The sequence below is a fragment of the Astatotilapia calliptera genome, chromosome 12 (genome assembly GCF_900246225.1).
Source record: "Astatotilapia calliptera chromosome 12, fAstCal1.2, whole genome shotgun sequence".
NCBI classification, from domain to species: Eukaryota; Metazoa; Chordata; class Actinopteri; order Cichliformes; family Cichlidae; genus Astatotilapia; species Astatotilapia calliptera.
In genome coordinates, this window is record NC_039313.1 from 37,756,110 (window position 1) to 37,771,253 (window position 15,144).

Sequence of the window (15,144 nt, forward strand, 5' to 3'; positions counted from 1 at the left end):
AAATTTTCAGGTATCTGTACTTTTCTTAAGTGTACAGATACATTTACTCCCCACATTTTAACACAAATATCTATCATTTCTACTCCAAACATGCTCGTTACCTTTGCTTTGACACATTCGAGAGGAGTCATTATTCCAAGTCACATCAATCTAAGCCTAAAAGGTAACATGTGAAAGGCAGTCCTAAAAGTGCATCAATCACCAGGTGTTATTGCATACAAAGTGATGAAAGAGGCAAAAACATGTCATTTATGCAGCACCACCAGTGCCTTTTTGGCACAACACCAGTACGAATGTAGATGTCCATAAGCTGTCACAGCACTGCAGCTTGCCCCACAGAGGAGGAGCATAAAGGGAGTAAGGGAGTCACAGTTTATATTACCATTTACTAATATAGTCTCATCACATTAATAAAACACATATTTGTCATTGTGTTGCTATGTTGCCTGATGTGCTAATCTGATGCTGATCATTACACTAATGGAGACAGGAGGAATGTTTACAGAGAGGACCACATATTTAAGGGCAGGGTGGAGTCACCTGGTTCCCAACAGACTATTTGAATAATGCGAAGCAGCAAAGGGTGGAGCAGAGTTTTGAAGTGCTTCAGTGTGTCTGTGACAATAGGAATAGATGTGTAAGTGAGCATGTTTGCTTAAACCTGAAAAGTGGCACACCCCTGTCCCTGATGAGCTGTAGCTGCACACGCCCATCACTGTGTGTGTGTGTGTGTGTGTGTGTGTGTGTGTGTGTGTGTGTGTGTGTGTGTGTGTGTGTGTGTGTGTGTGTGTGTGTGTGTGTGTGTGTGTGTGTGTGTGTCAGAGACAGCAGACAGCAGAAAGTGTCACAAAGTTTCTCTGTCTGTGTCCCATTCTGGAATTCAGATGGGTGTGGTTTCATCTCTCTGAGTATCGGGACAGGGTGAGGTCCCACTTTTTGCACTTTTATTTCATTTTTGATGCATTTGTAACCCCTGATATGATTTAATAAAAAGTTTACTTAACTGGTGTATGTATATATATATATATATATATATATAGGGAGTACAGAGTTGGGAGTTTGCCTCGGAAGGTTGCTGGTTCGAGCCCCAGCTTGGACAGTCTTGGTCGTTGTGTCCTTGTCCTTGTGTCGTTGGGTCCTTGTCCTTGTCCACTTCACCCATTCTTATTCTTATAACAGTTGATGGGTACATGCTACTTCGGTAGTGCTGTCACGGTCTGTGGATGCAGACTGTGTGGAGGTGAGATGGAATCTAATAAGGCTGGTAGAAAAAAATACAAAACAAAGTGCAAAGGCAAAACTAAACAAAACCCTAAAGTGGATAAACTAAAATTAAACACAGAAACACCCTGAATGTGAATCCTGGACCTGAGACACGGACTCCTGGAACATTAGTCATGGGAAACACACAACCTGACATTGAGAGACAGAGGACTTAAATAGACAGAAGGGAAACGAGGGAAGTGAAAACACATGGGGAACACAGCTGACACCGTGTTGGTCAAGTTAATGAAAAAAATAATCAGTAACTAATTACCGATTACTCCCCCAAAAAAGTAATCCCATTACTTTACTGATTACTTATTTTCAAAAGTAATTAATTACTTAGTTACTTCGTTACTTTTTAAAAACATGATTTACAACCTGAGTAGGTGATAAAGTGATAGATCTTTCAGCCCAATTCTACTTCCTGCATAATCCATCATACAAAATGTAATCAAATGGAAAAGTCTCTTTTTAAAACTTTTATAGTTTTATTAGTTTTAATCTTTTAACTTTATGCATCAAGCAAAAATTTAATTATATGCAACATTCTCTGACTGGAAGAAATTAGTTTAACATTTAAACCTATTTTCTGCACATTCCAGCACATAAAATAAAATATTTTGTGTGTTTACACTCAGTCTTTCAAATAGATGCAAGTAAAACACAGCAGAAAATAAATAAAGTCAAAGACTCAGCGGTCCTGTTGCTCTATTTTCACCTGTAAAGCAGGAGTGGGGCAGGCGGAGGGTTTACCCTGGTGCAGGTGTGCCGCGGTCAGTGGAAGAATCCGTGAGTTTCTCTGTGAGTTTCCCATCACGTCGTAGCTACTCGGTGCTTGTTGGAAGTTTAGGGTTTTTTTCGCTGTAAAAAGAAGTTTTCTTCCCACGCACAGCGGACACTAATGTTTTTGTCACTTTTTATGGAATCAAACTCAAAGTAAGGTCAGTGCTTCCACGCTTTAAACGCTGCACGCTCATACTCTCTCTGCACTCGATATGTGATCCATTGTTGATCTGCACACAGCTGCTGTCACCAACGTCGCACTTGCTTACGTCACTGTCATGAGACATTCTCGCAAAAAAAATCACGGTTTTAGTAACGCAGTAACGCAGCGTTCCTACGGGAAAGTAACGGTAATCTAATTACCGTTTTTGTAATAGTAATCCTTTACTCGTTACCTGAAAAAAGTAACGCGTTACTGCCCATCTCTGGCTGACACAAATCAACACAACACCACAGGGAAGCAAAACTAAACACACTGAACATGGAACACGAGACTGTCAAAATAAAACAGGAAACGCAGTGAGACGTAGACTGTGACAACACGAGGTTGACAGAGGGGTCGAGGGGACACGGGAGACAAAGACACGACTAAGACACACAAAGAACGAGGGAGACTTAAGCACGACAGACACGACCGACTCACACACAGTGAAGACATGGCATAGACAACAACAAGCTAAACCGACAAGAACTAAACCGGGAAACCAAACTTAAACACAGAGCTAACTGAATCCTAAGATATGTAATTATATAAATTAGAACATAATACAAAAAAGGCACAAAACTCTAAATATTGGCTCAAAATGACCCAGAACCATGACAAGTGCACCCTTCAGTATAGAAAACACAATGACCATAAAAGGTCCTTCTCCTAGATCTGTGACAACAGGGCTCAGATTAAAAAGCTCCCAAAGCAGGTGTTACATGAAGGCAAACACGGTGATTGTTTTCAAATGTTCTGCTTTATCATTATTATGTGAAACCAAACCTTGACAGTGGTGGAAATATTGACATGAGTACAGAGAAAACATTTGCCTTTTACTGTAATGTGCTGACTACTACCAATTTACCAACATTACCAGAATTTATCACCATTTCTCTACTGTGCTGTGTTCTCGATCCGTCTGTGTTTTCCACACCTGAGTTGTGACGTACTTCTGAAGTAACACCCACACCCTCAGTTTACAGGTTCCTGACTGAAAAAGCCTCCTGGTTATCCGTGCAGGGTGGAAGCTGAAGTAGCCAGGTGCCTGGACCCTAGACCCCAGGGTGCTCCCAGAAGACACAGGTTCACCGCCATCCGCTGGTTTATTCAGTGGAATTGTTTTAGGAATGAATTCATTCATTTGCACTACTATGAGTGGTGAGTCCAACTTTATTACCCATGTCGTTGTCCACGGGAAGACAGCAGGACTCATGAGACGCAGGGTTGGGCCCCAAGGACAACTTCGCCTGTGCTGCTGGCTCCGTCATGATCGCCATCTACCTCTGAGCAGCAAAGCACTGATGTCATAATGAAAAAAGCAAATAAACAATAAAATATACAACAAATAATTTATAAAGCAGCCTTTAAAAACTATCAAAATGATAAAACCACAGTCTACACTTCTTAAAAAGAACACCTCACCACTGCATGGCACCACACCTGGCTTCACCCACGCATTTGAAACTCTGTTGGTGTCATACCTGTCATTCCAGCAGAGCGCCACCCTTCCTGAATGTGACAGCCATACACACCTGAAAGTGTCACACCTCTCTGGGGAATGTGGACTGTGGGCCTGACAAAGGCATGGATGTTTTTCCTCCTCATACCTGCAGTGCAGTGTGACTGCAATATAAACTGTTTTATCATTCAGCGGGTCAGGTTTCTGCTTTCTTCTCAAATCTCACTTGACTTAACCATGCATGCTTTGTCATCTTGGTTTGTCATGCTCATTTAATAAGGCCTGGCCCTCCTCTGTCTGTTACAGCAGTGTTGAAGAGCATTCAGTTCTATGTAGCAGCATAGTTGGGCTCATGACTTAAACTGGTCACAGAAATGCAGGTGTATTTATTCCTGTACATGGACACATCCTCTTTTTCCTCGCTATAGTCAGCAGAACTGAACCAAATGTCTTTATATATGCAAGACGTATGTATTAGAATCCTGTGAGTCAGGTTGTGCTGTGTGAGGCAGCAGGGTAGGACCTGCAATACAAACAGATGCAGGGCTGAACTCACTGCAGCTTTGTTGCTAAACTTCCAGAATAATATAGAACTAAAGCTGCAGACAATATATGCACACAGGAAATCAGGGCAGAGAGGAAACGCCAGGGGAACACGGCTGGACATAATCTAACTGATGAGACAGCAGAAGCAAAACAGCATGATGCACAGAGGACAAATGGCTATCAGAATAAAACAGGAAGTACGAGAAACACACACTGAGACTCAGACACACGACTTTACGTGGGAAGACAATAGCACATTTGGCAGACCGAGCCAAGAGACCGAGAGCAGTAAGAGAAAGTGAGGGACAGGAAGAGAACGACAGAGGCAGACACGAAAAGGAAGCAAAACAAACATGAGACAGAGAGGGAATAAACAGAGCAAACAAATGAACCATTAACAGGACACTAGACACAGGAGGACAGCGAGCACTGAGGGAAGATATATGTCTGTGTATAACAGAAAAAGACTACGACAAACCATCCAAACACCAACCAGCTGTAGAATTCATAATAAAAAAACTGCACTACAGCGGTCCCTCGCCACAGTTATGTTCTCAAAGTAACCTGCAATAGCTGAAACCTGCACAGTAGACAACGTTTTTTTTTTTTTTACAACTATTATAGATGTTTTAGGCTGTAAAACCCCTCACTACACACTTTATACACTTTTCTCAGACAGGCGTGAACATTTTCACACTTTTCTCTCTTGTTTAAACTCTTAAAGTTCAAACCGTTGTAGAAAAATAAGTCCAGTATTATAGAATGAAAGCAAAGGCATGAGCTGTTGCCTTTGACGGTGCAAAACTTTTGGTCAACATTGTTGTTTGTTGGGGAGGAAACATACAAACATACGGTGCAGCACTTCAGAGTCACACTGCTGGAGATCGAAGCTTGAATGAAGACTGGCGACGGAAACGGAGACCCTCAGGCGGCTGGTATATTTACTTTGTGCTTTCAGTGTTTATATACCATTTGCATTACTTTTAATGAGACTTTTGATGAGACTCCATATATTAAAAAGCTTCAGTTTTTACTTCTGCTCTCTCAATAAATGGTAAAGAGTCCCAAACTAGCTTCTCGTCCTCAGCAGACTTGGACGAGAGCTGCTCTCTCGCAGCCGGCCTGAGATGAGGAACCGTACAAACATCTGTCACCTGGCTGAGGTGGCGACAGAAAAGCAGGATGGATGGAGGACACTGTGTGGACTGCTCTGTAGAATATGAGAGAAGCAGCTGTTTTATTCTCTCCTTCCTCACAAAGGTCAAAGGTCAGATAATCAGGTGATTCAGTAGTCAGAAACCTGATGTAGCTGAAAACCTGCTGGCATGGGGGTGTGGTCTCTTTCCTCACCTAGCCTTTAATAATAATAATAATAATGGATTGGATTTATATAGCGCTTTTCAAGGCACCCAAAGCGCTTTACAATGCCACTATTCATTCACTCTCATATTCACACACTGGTGGAGGCAGCTACAGTTGTAGCCACAGCTGCCCTGGGGCAGACTGACAGAAGCGAGGCTGCCATATCGCACCATCGGCCCCTCTGGCCAACACCAGTAGGCAAGTAGGGTAAAGTGTCTTGCCCAAGGACACAACGACCAGGACAGAGAGCCCAGGGATCGAACCAGCGACCTTCCGGTTACAGATGCGATTCCCAACCCCCTGAGCCACGGGGGCGACCGTGGCTCAGGGGGCGACCCCCGTTTAGCAGCTAAGCAAATACATGCGGCTAAGCTGACCCTGAAGCTTAGTGTTTCCCCGGTGCTCAGTCACACGTCTCTCCTGACTCATGCCTGTGCATATGATCAGAATGCCGTTGTCCCAGTCCAGCAGCTTAGACAGACATTCCAGTCGTGGGATACTACAGCATTACGCCCTGCTGGGATCCTGCAACTCTTTGGATACTTTAGCAAAAGCTACGGGTCATTTTCAAGGACGTACGGTGAACATAATCAAACCACGACAGAAATAAAGGACGAGACCTCTGAAATAAGATGTGTAATGCTGCACAGATGCTCGTTAACAAAACACACCTGATAACAACACAATGCATCACGTGTCAATGCTTTTACAAGCAAACTATGAAAATTGCAACTTCAGAACTGTTACTCTATCATTTATCTTTCAAACATCTCTGAAGAGAACATTTACATTTTTACTTCACTTCCCAAGGCTGGGGAGACCTGCTGCTGTGTGCCATGACATCAGCACGAGACCAGAATAACTAACTGAGAAACATGGAGCCCGGGAGAAAGATCAGGGAGACAGAAACAACCATACATGATGGACCACGCAGACTGGAATGAACAAGACCTCACAACCAGGAATGATGAAACCAGGAAGAACAAGCAAACTAAACAATACTAAGAAACGTAGAAACATTCGGATGAATCGTTGATTGACTCTTGGAGTCATCTTGTTAGTCCGGACTTCGCTGAAGAGGTCCACCACTGTCCCAACTTTTCTTCTTGTGTGGATAACGGCTCTCCTGTGGTTTCCTGGATTCTTAAAGCTTTACAAAGGGCTTTGTAATTCTTTCTACCCTTACAGATGTCAGTCACTTTATTCTAGACTTTTCTTCAGATAGTGGCATGATGTGCTGCTTTTAGAAATCTTTTAGCCTTTTAGGTCTATTTAGGTGATTTCATGATTCATCTGGCAGGAATCTGGCCTGGGTGTGACTGAATTTAGCTTTCCAAAAAAATGTGGTTAATCTCACACAATTCATGATTTAACAAATGGGGGAATTCTTTGTTCCACACAGGACAGGAGGTTTGTGTGGGACGAGCTTCTGTCCCTTAATGAATGACATCATTAATTTGGGTTGTCTTTGTGCAACGATGATCCCAAACATGTAAGTTTGACAGATATGCAAAAAGCCATGCTGAAGGTCACATTCTGATAAAGAAAAAAGATCAAATGAACTGGACAGACTGGCCTAACAGCTGAAGGCTCTGCCTTGTCTAGGAACCACAAATAAACCAGCAGTCTGAGAGAGAAGGGCTCTGTTTTAGATAATATGGTACTATGAGGTCTTTGAGATATGACAGGAGCAGGACTGTGGTCTTGGACATACTAATTCTCATTCCTGCTGCTTCACACTCAGCCCTGAACTGGAGGATGGTGGTGAAAATGGAAACTTTCCATCTAGGAAATCTGTCATAAGTCATGAAAAGTGACACTGTAAGGGTTTTTTTTTTTTTTACAAAGAAACTTTAACAAAACACACTGAACATTTCAAGAACAATAAAATCAAACTGAAATGAAAGTGAAAAAAGAAACAAAGAGAAACCAAATAAACTCAGCAAAAATTAATGAAAAATTTAATTACTGAAGGGAAGACTGAAGATACTGTGAGTTCAACTCATACTCCCAAAGTTATGAATATGGCTCTTATTTTACATTAATCAGTGCAACTCTTAATCTGTGTCTCGGAGTCAACAGGCATATGTCCTTCAATCTGCGTAAGGCAAATATGTTTGTGCGATGTCTCTAATAAGGAATATCCTCTCACAGCGAGCTCAGAAAACTAGTTCATTTACTTCGAGGCTGCACTGCTGTCATTTGTTACTCTCAAGATGTCCTAAACACTCCTCTTATCCACTGCATGTCCTTGTCCTGTTGTCCTCCCTTCATGCCCAACTGCAGCAGATGGCCCCGCCCCTCCCTGAGCCTGGTTCTGCCGGAGGTTTCTTCCAGTTAAAAGGGAGTTTTTCCTTCCCACTGTCACCAAAGTGCTTGCTCTTGTTGGTGCTTTCTCTATATTGTAGGGTTTACCTTACAATGAGGCACCTTGAGGTGGATATTGGTGTGATTTAGCTCTACATAAATAAAACTGAATTGAATCTTTGAGAATTTGAGCCTCCTTCAGTCAAAGCATCCTTTAAACTGAGGCTCATTTTATGGAAGAACAAGAACTCACATGATGGCAAATCTGGCAAAGTCACAGTATAACAAAGTCACAGTATAACTCATTTTCAGTCTCACACTGGGGGTTAAATTCACATACAGGAAAAAGGTCAAAATACATTTGCTTCTAGTCAAATTGCTGACCCGACTCGCCATCTTCTACTTGGAACCCTCTACGACTGAAACCAAACTGCTGGTCTTTATCTGAAGACTCTGAGAGAAGCTATGCAAGTGTGGTGGGGACCCAGGGCGCTGGTGGGAAATGGACTACTGGCCATCAATTCCATCATCTCACGTCCAAGACGCCGATTGACATTGCAGCGTGGAATGTCAGAACTGGTCACCATGTTGGGCAGAAGGAGATCATCGCCCGTGAACTTTCAAAACTCAACGTCTCAATAACGGCCCTATCGGAACTTCGGCTGACTGGAACTGGCACTGTCTCCTTCGAAGTGCCAGCCATGGACGAAAAGATGACGTTGTATTACTCGGGCAGCGACAAAAGAGAAACCGGAGTCGGCTTCATGGTACACCATCGGTTCTCTGCGAGCGTCGTGGCCTTCCAACCCATATCTGACCGTATCGCCGTCCTAACTGTCAACGGTACAATCAAGCTACACATCATTGCGGTCTATGCACCGACCGAAATGAACTCCGACGCATCTAAAGATGATTTCTATGATCGCCTGCAAGACGTCCTGGACTCCCTACCTCAAACCGGCATGATCATGATCGCCGGCGACATGAACGCCCACGTCGGAGAAGACCGCACTGGCTGGAAATCGACGATGGGAAAGTTCGGCCATGCAAAAATGAACAACAAAGGGCTACGATTGCTGTCATTCGCCGCCGCCAACAGACTGGTCCTCGGGAGCACGCTATTCCAACACTCGCTCAAGTACCGTCTGACATGGCGCAACCCAAGAGGAAACGACTCGGCGCTACTCGACTATGTGCTCATCAACACCCGGTTCCGATCATCCTTGCAAGATGTCCGGGCGATGCGCGGACCCGACTGCGGCTCTGATCACTATCTTGTCCGTGCCAGAGTGCGCCTGAAGCTCCAACGAGCGAAGAAGCCGACACCCAAACTGCCCAGGCTGGGCTGGCATCACCTCAACAACAATGACCGCTGTCAAGAATTCCAGATCGCATTATCGAACCGCTTCGCCCTCCTCCCCCTGAGCGACGATGCCAACAAAGAAGAGCAAACAATATCGGAAGTCATCTTGGACTGCGCCAAGCCGCTGTGCCCACCCGCCCGGCGTCGCACACAACCGTGGATCTCGGACAAGTGTCTCGACCTGGTCGTTGAATGCAAGAAGGCCAAGCTAACTAACTTTGAAAAGTATCATCGGCTAAACTGTGAGGTGCGGCTGAAGATGAAAGCAGACCGTGAGGCGTACTGGAACAAAGTCACCGAGGAACTTGAAAATACGGCTGAACGACAAGACTACAGGGTGTTGTACCAGACAATACGTAGTCTCAGTGGCAAGTGCAAGACGATGAATGATAACATCAGGAAGGTGGATGGCTCGTTTGTAAAGTCAACTGCAACGGTGGAAAGAATACTTCAATGAACTCTACAATCAAGATCCGCCCCAAGGTCCGGCTGCAGCGCCGCCCATCATCGACCCTCCTAAGGTGCCGATGTCTGATGCAGAACCAACGGTAGAAGAAGTCAAACTCGCAATCCATTTGCTAAAGAACAACAAGGCCGCTGGCCTTGATCATGTGGCGGCAGAAGCCCTCAAAGCTGGAGTAGAAGTCCTCGTCATACATCTACACTCGTTATTCAAACTGATCTGGACATCAAATATGATACCAGCAAATTGGAAGAAGGCGGCTGTCATTCCTATCCTAAAGAAAGGCGACAACCGAGAATGTAAAAACTACCGGGCATCAGCTTACTGTCCATCGTCGGCAAGGTCCTTAAGAAAATAATTCAATCACGCCTTCAAAAGCACTGTGAGATGACCAGCCGGGAAGAACAGGCCGGGTTCCGACCCGGACGAGGCTGCAGCAACCAGATCTTCACCCTACGTCGACTCATGGAGGAACGGATCAGATGTGGACGCCGAACAGTCATCATCTTCATTGATTTCAAGTCTGCGTTTGATTGCATCGACCGGCCAGCCTTGTGGAGGGCTTTGGCAGCCGAACACATACCCGTGAAGATCATCGAGCTACTACAAACCGCCTACGATGGCTCGACCAGCCAGGTACGTATTCATGATGAAGTGTCCGAAGAATTCCCCATCATGACAGGGGTCCGGCAGGGCGATGTGGTGTCACCACTGTTGTTCAACATCGTCATCAATGCGATAATGCGCAAAGCATTCAAGGGCCGCCGCGGAGTCCAAGCCTCGACCGATCGATTTATCACCGATCTAATGTTCACTGACGATAGCGCCATTTTTGCCGAAGATGACACTGAGGCAACTCACATCCTCTATGACATCGCCCGGCACTCCAAACTGTACGGCCTCAAGGTTAACGCCGAGAAGACCAAAGTCCTGACCACCGACAGCTCACCAACGATCGTCCACCTCGACGTTGTGCAGATCAAACAAATCCAACAATTTCAATATCTGGGGTCCTTCGTCGAGGAGAAGAAAGTGGCATCATCAGTAGAGATACACTCCAGAATTGGGCAGGCGGCGGCAGCATTCGCTTCCCTGCGCTGGTGCGTTTGGAAGAAGAACAACATCTCATTGGCGACAAAGATCCACCTTTACCGAACCCTGATCCTGCCCATTCTACTTTACGGCGCAGAAACGTGGACAATGCTCAAACACGACCTGAGCAAGCTCGAAGTTTTCCAAATGCGTTGCCTTAGATGCATTCTCGGCGTTTCCCTTCGTGACCGTCATTCGAATGATACCATCCTCACCAGCTGCGGCAGCCAACCGACGATCGGCGACCTAATCCAGCACTGCCAACTCCGTTGGTTTGGCCACATTTGTCGAATGGACCCGAGCCGCTACCCCCATGGCCTACTCTGGTTGACCCGCCCCACCGATTGGAGGGTGCATCGAAATGCACCAAAGAAGACATGGATGAAACAAATCCAGGATGATTTGAAGGCCCTTCGACTTGACCTCGAGCAGGCAAGAACCATCGCCTTAGATCGAAAAGCTTGGAAGATAATCGTTGGTCAAGCAAGAGAACCTACGACACCTACAGCAGCGTAGTGGTTGCGCGGCAGACCACCGCCGCTGGTCGCCCGCTAAGGACAAGAAGAAGAAACTCTTACTGGAGCATCTGAAATAATGCCAAGTGTGGTCGTTCACCCTTTTTCTTGGTTTACAATAAAACATGCTCAGAAGGCTGCTTGAAATGGACAAATTAATGAGATCCACCCAGCTGTCAGAGTGCTTCCAGGTTGCATTTTGCACTAGAGGTGTAGTTGCAGGAAGAGCTTGACATGTTGTTCATGTTTAAGCGTCTCTGTCTCTAACTCTCACCCTGTCAGCAGAGGAATGCTGTGGTGACGGGGTGTCAGACGGGTTAGTTAGTAGTTAGTTAGTCAGGTGTGGAGGAAGTTGTCAGAGGGTGAGTTGGTGAGGTCCCAGACAGGAAATGGGCTCACAGGAGTAACATAGAGCAGACAGTCTGGTCAAAACTGAGTCCTGGAGCTGTCCTTACGTACTGGCTGCTGCTGAGGATGGTGAGGTGCAGGTGGTCTGACTGAAATGTGGGAGGTCCAGGCTCCACCCAGGGGTGGGGCAATCCCTGCTGGACTAAAAATGTTCACACCTCAGTAACATCATTATGAAATTACAGCCATAGCCATGAATGAGGTCATACATTTTTGTTACACATGTAATCTACCTGGCATTGAGCGACTGAAAAGAAACTACAGTGCAAGAAAGACAATGGGTCACGCAGAAATAAATAATCTAGGGAAGGTTCAAATGATAACTTTGCATCTAACAAATGATATTACAAAACATGTAGCAGTACTGCCCCGTAGCATGAAGGCTCTGCCTTTGCACCTGATGCTCATGCTTGTCATTTATGGAGCGAGGGTGACGGGTCTCTCTGTGTTAGCCCTGTGAAAATACTGGATGGAAACTGATAAGTAATTCATGATTAATTTCATCTGTAACATGAATGGAGGTGAAAAGAGGAAAAAAAGGCTGTAAAACATCAAGAGTCAAGAAAATATGATTGTAAACATACAAATGATTTCATCTTACTTGAAGTATTCTGGAACTGGAACTCCGAGTTTATGTAAAATAGAATAGAATAGAATAGAATAGAATAGAATAGAATAACCCTTTATTGTCACTATACCTGTACAAGGAAATTGTGGGCACTCCACACCAACTGTACAGGAATAAGCTATAAATAGTAAGACAGCAGGAATATATACAAAACACGGGGAATATGTACAAAACAAGAGAAAGGCCCACAATAGAAGAACAGGTTGAAAGGATTTGGTCTGAGGCAAGTCTATGTGTGAGTGGCCTGAATGATAGGGGTTACTGAGGCCATGGCTCAGACTCATGGGTGGGCAGCGGTGGGCTGTGGGGCCATCGTGTTTGTTAAGAATCTAAACGGCCCTGCTTGTGAGTGTGTGGTGTGGGGCCTGATTATGAGGGTGGGGTCCATTATGAGTTCTTTTGTTTTAAGGATTGTGGGACTGATGCTGGAGAGAGAGAGGAGGTGTGTCGGGTCATGTTTACTGTCCAGTGGATTTCCAAACATGTCAGTGTGACACCTGTGGGTCATTTGCCACATCAAGAGAAATTTGGCAGTTTTCATGAAAGGGAAGAAGTGTTGAGGAAAATGACACACACCTACACACACACACACACACACACACCTACACACCCACACACACACACACACACACACACACACCTACACACACACACACACCTACACACACACACACACACACCTACACACACACACACACACACACACACCTACACACCCACACACACACACACACACCTACACACACACACACACACCTACACACACACACACACACACACACACACACACACACACACACACACACACACTTGTTTAGGACCACATACTCATTTTTATTGATAACAGCTTTTATTTTCCAGCCCAGCAGAGGAACGACACGTCTTCATTCCAGAAGGATGGAAACACCGACTGTGTTTGAACACTGTGCAATCCTTACAAAGCTTTAAACAGGAAAAGACTAAAGTGACAGTGTTAACACAGGCCAGGACTACATTCAGCTGATCTTCACAAGGCAGACTGTCCATAATCCCAGGTAAAATAATACTTGCTATTTCAGGTGAGTTACTGCAGGTTCTAGATCACATGTGTAAGTGAAAGCAAACGTCTTTTGCTCTCTGGGTGCAAACTGTAATGTACTAAAAAGGTGCATGTTACTGATGAGCTGATAAAGCTTTCCATCTGAGAACACCTTTGGTTCCTGGCCAGTGAAACTTGAATCAATGTAAAGGCTAAGGCCATGCTAATGTTCCTGTTACCACACAAAAGTTACAAACTTACACTACAACAGATGAGAACACGTTATCAAACCTCTGAGCTTTTACAGCCAAACTATGAAGGGAACGATACTTTGTTTCAAATAATCCTGCACAAACCATTACAGCTACTTTACTGGCTCTTTTGAACATGTAATGCAAAGCAGAACTATGCTAAAGACTAAGACAACATTGTACTGGTTCTTAATGATCACTTTTCTACTCTGAGCACTCAAAGCACTTTACACAACATGCCTCAATCACACAAGAGCTGTCATCTATAGTGCTTCCTATCTCACATTCACACACACTCATAGCACGATGGATGCATCAGGGAGAAACGTGGGTTAGCACCTTGCCCACGGATATTTGGCACGCAGACTGGAGCAGACAGGGATCGACTCACCAACTTTCCAATTAGTAGGTGACCTGCTCTTACACCTGAGCACACCTCCCACATTGTACTCCATTATTAAGGAGTATTATTATTATTAAGGGTCAAAACTGCTGCTTCAGCCTTTTCCAGGTTTTCAGTTATTTTAATCTTTCACTTAACTCCCAGAACTTTATTGTAGTGCAATTGAATATTAGCTTCAGCCACAGAGTGCATCTGGGGTGGTTGTGCCTCAGTGGGTTGTCTACTGACAGATAGATAAGTTGCTTAAGTGTAGAAAAAGCACTTGTATGTATGCGTGTGATTGGTACTTTGAGCGCTCAGTTAGGGTACAAACGTATCGTCCATGTACACAGTGGTAACACTCTGGCAACATCTAGCATCTGTCTTGTTGGGTTAGTTCAGTTTTCCAAAAAATGAGCCAAACGTACAGTCACGTAAAAAGAAAGTACAGGACATAATGACAACCCTTTATTCCTTAGTGGGCTTTACAATGACGCAACATCAAATGAACAACAGCACCTTAACAGCGACTTTTACTTTTAACCACTTTAAGGCAAAACGAGTGTGTGAAAAACTAAGGCTGTACAATGCTCGGAGAAAAGGCCAAAATCCAAAAGCTGCATGTCACAGTCTTAATGCCTAAAGGTTAAAGTTCATGACAGTATGATTAGAAAGATACCAAACAAGTACGGCTGTTTGGAAGGGCTTCCAGGAAAAAGCCTCTTCCCTCTGAAAGGTGGCAGCAGGATTACCTTTGCTATGCACAAACCTGGACACCAAAGTGGAATTGTTAGTCTCTGATGCACAGAGAGAAACTCAGACTGCTTCACTGGTTGCCCATAGAAACCAGGATCAACTTTAAAATCTTAGTTCTCACGTTTGCATCCATAACCTTGGCCCTCTATCTCCGCTGTTTCCTGCTCTCTCAAGTCTTTCACTCATCTTGTTGTTCCTTCTGCTCGTCTCGTCACTGTGGGGCGCCGAGCTCTCACTCGCTCTGCTCCTCGGCTGGAGCTCGCTTCCTTCAGTCTTAAGAAATATAGATTCCCTTATTTAAGTCACAGCTCAAAACCTACTTGTTTAAACTGGCTTACTC

The 15,144-nt window shown here is 44.7% G+C and overlaps 1 long non-coding RNA gene across 1 annotated transcript; it reads right to left on the reverse strand.

Moving 5' to 3' along the window:
• Positions 1–2,993: 2,993 nt before the first annotated feature.
• On the reverse strand, positions 2,994–3,705 carry LOC113033053 (uncharacterized). The gene is made up of 3 exons (XR_003273994.1): positions 3,677–3,705; positions 3,432–3,552; positions 2,994–3,352 (listed from the first exon to the last, which is right to left on the reverse strand). It is a non-coding gene; the product is annotated as an uncharacterized LOC113033053 (long non-coding RNA).
• Positions 3,706–15,144: the final 11,439 nt, after the last annotated feature.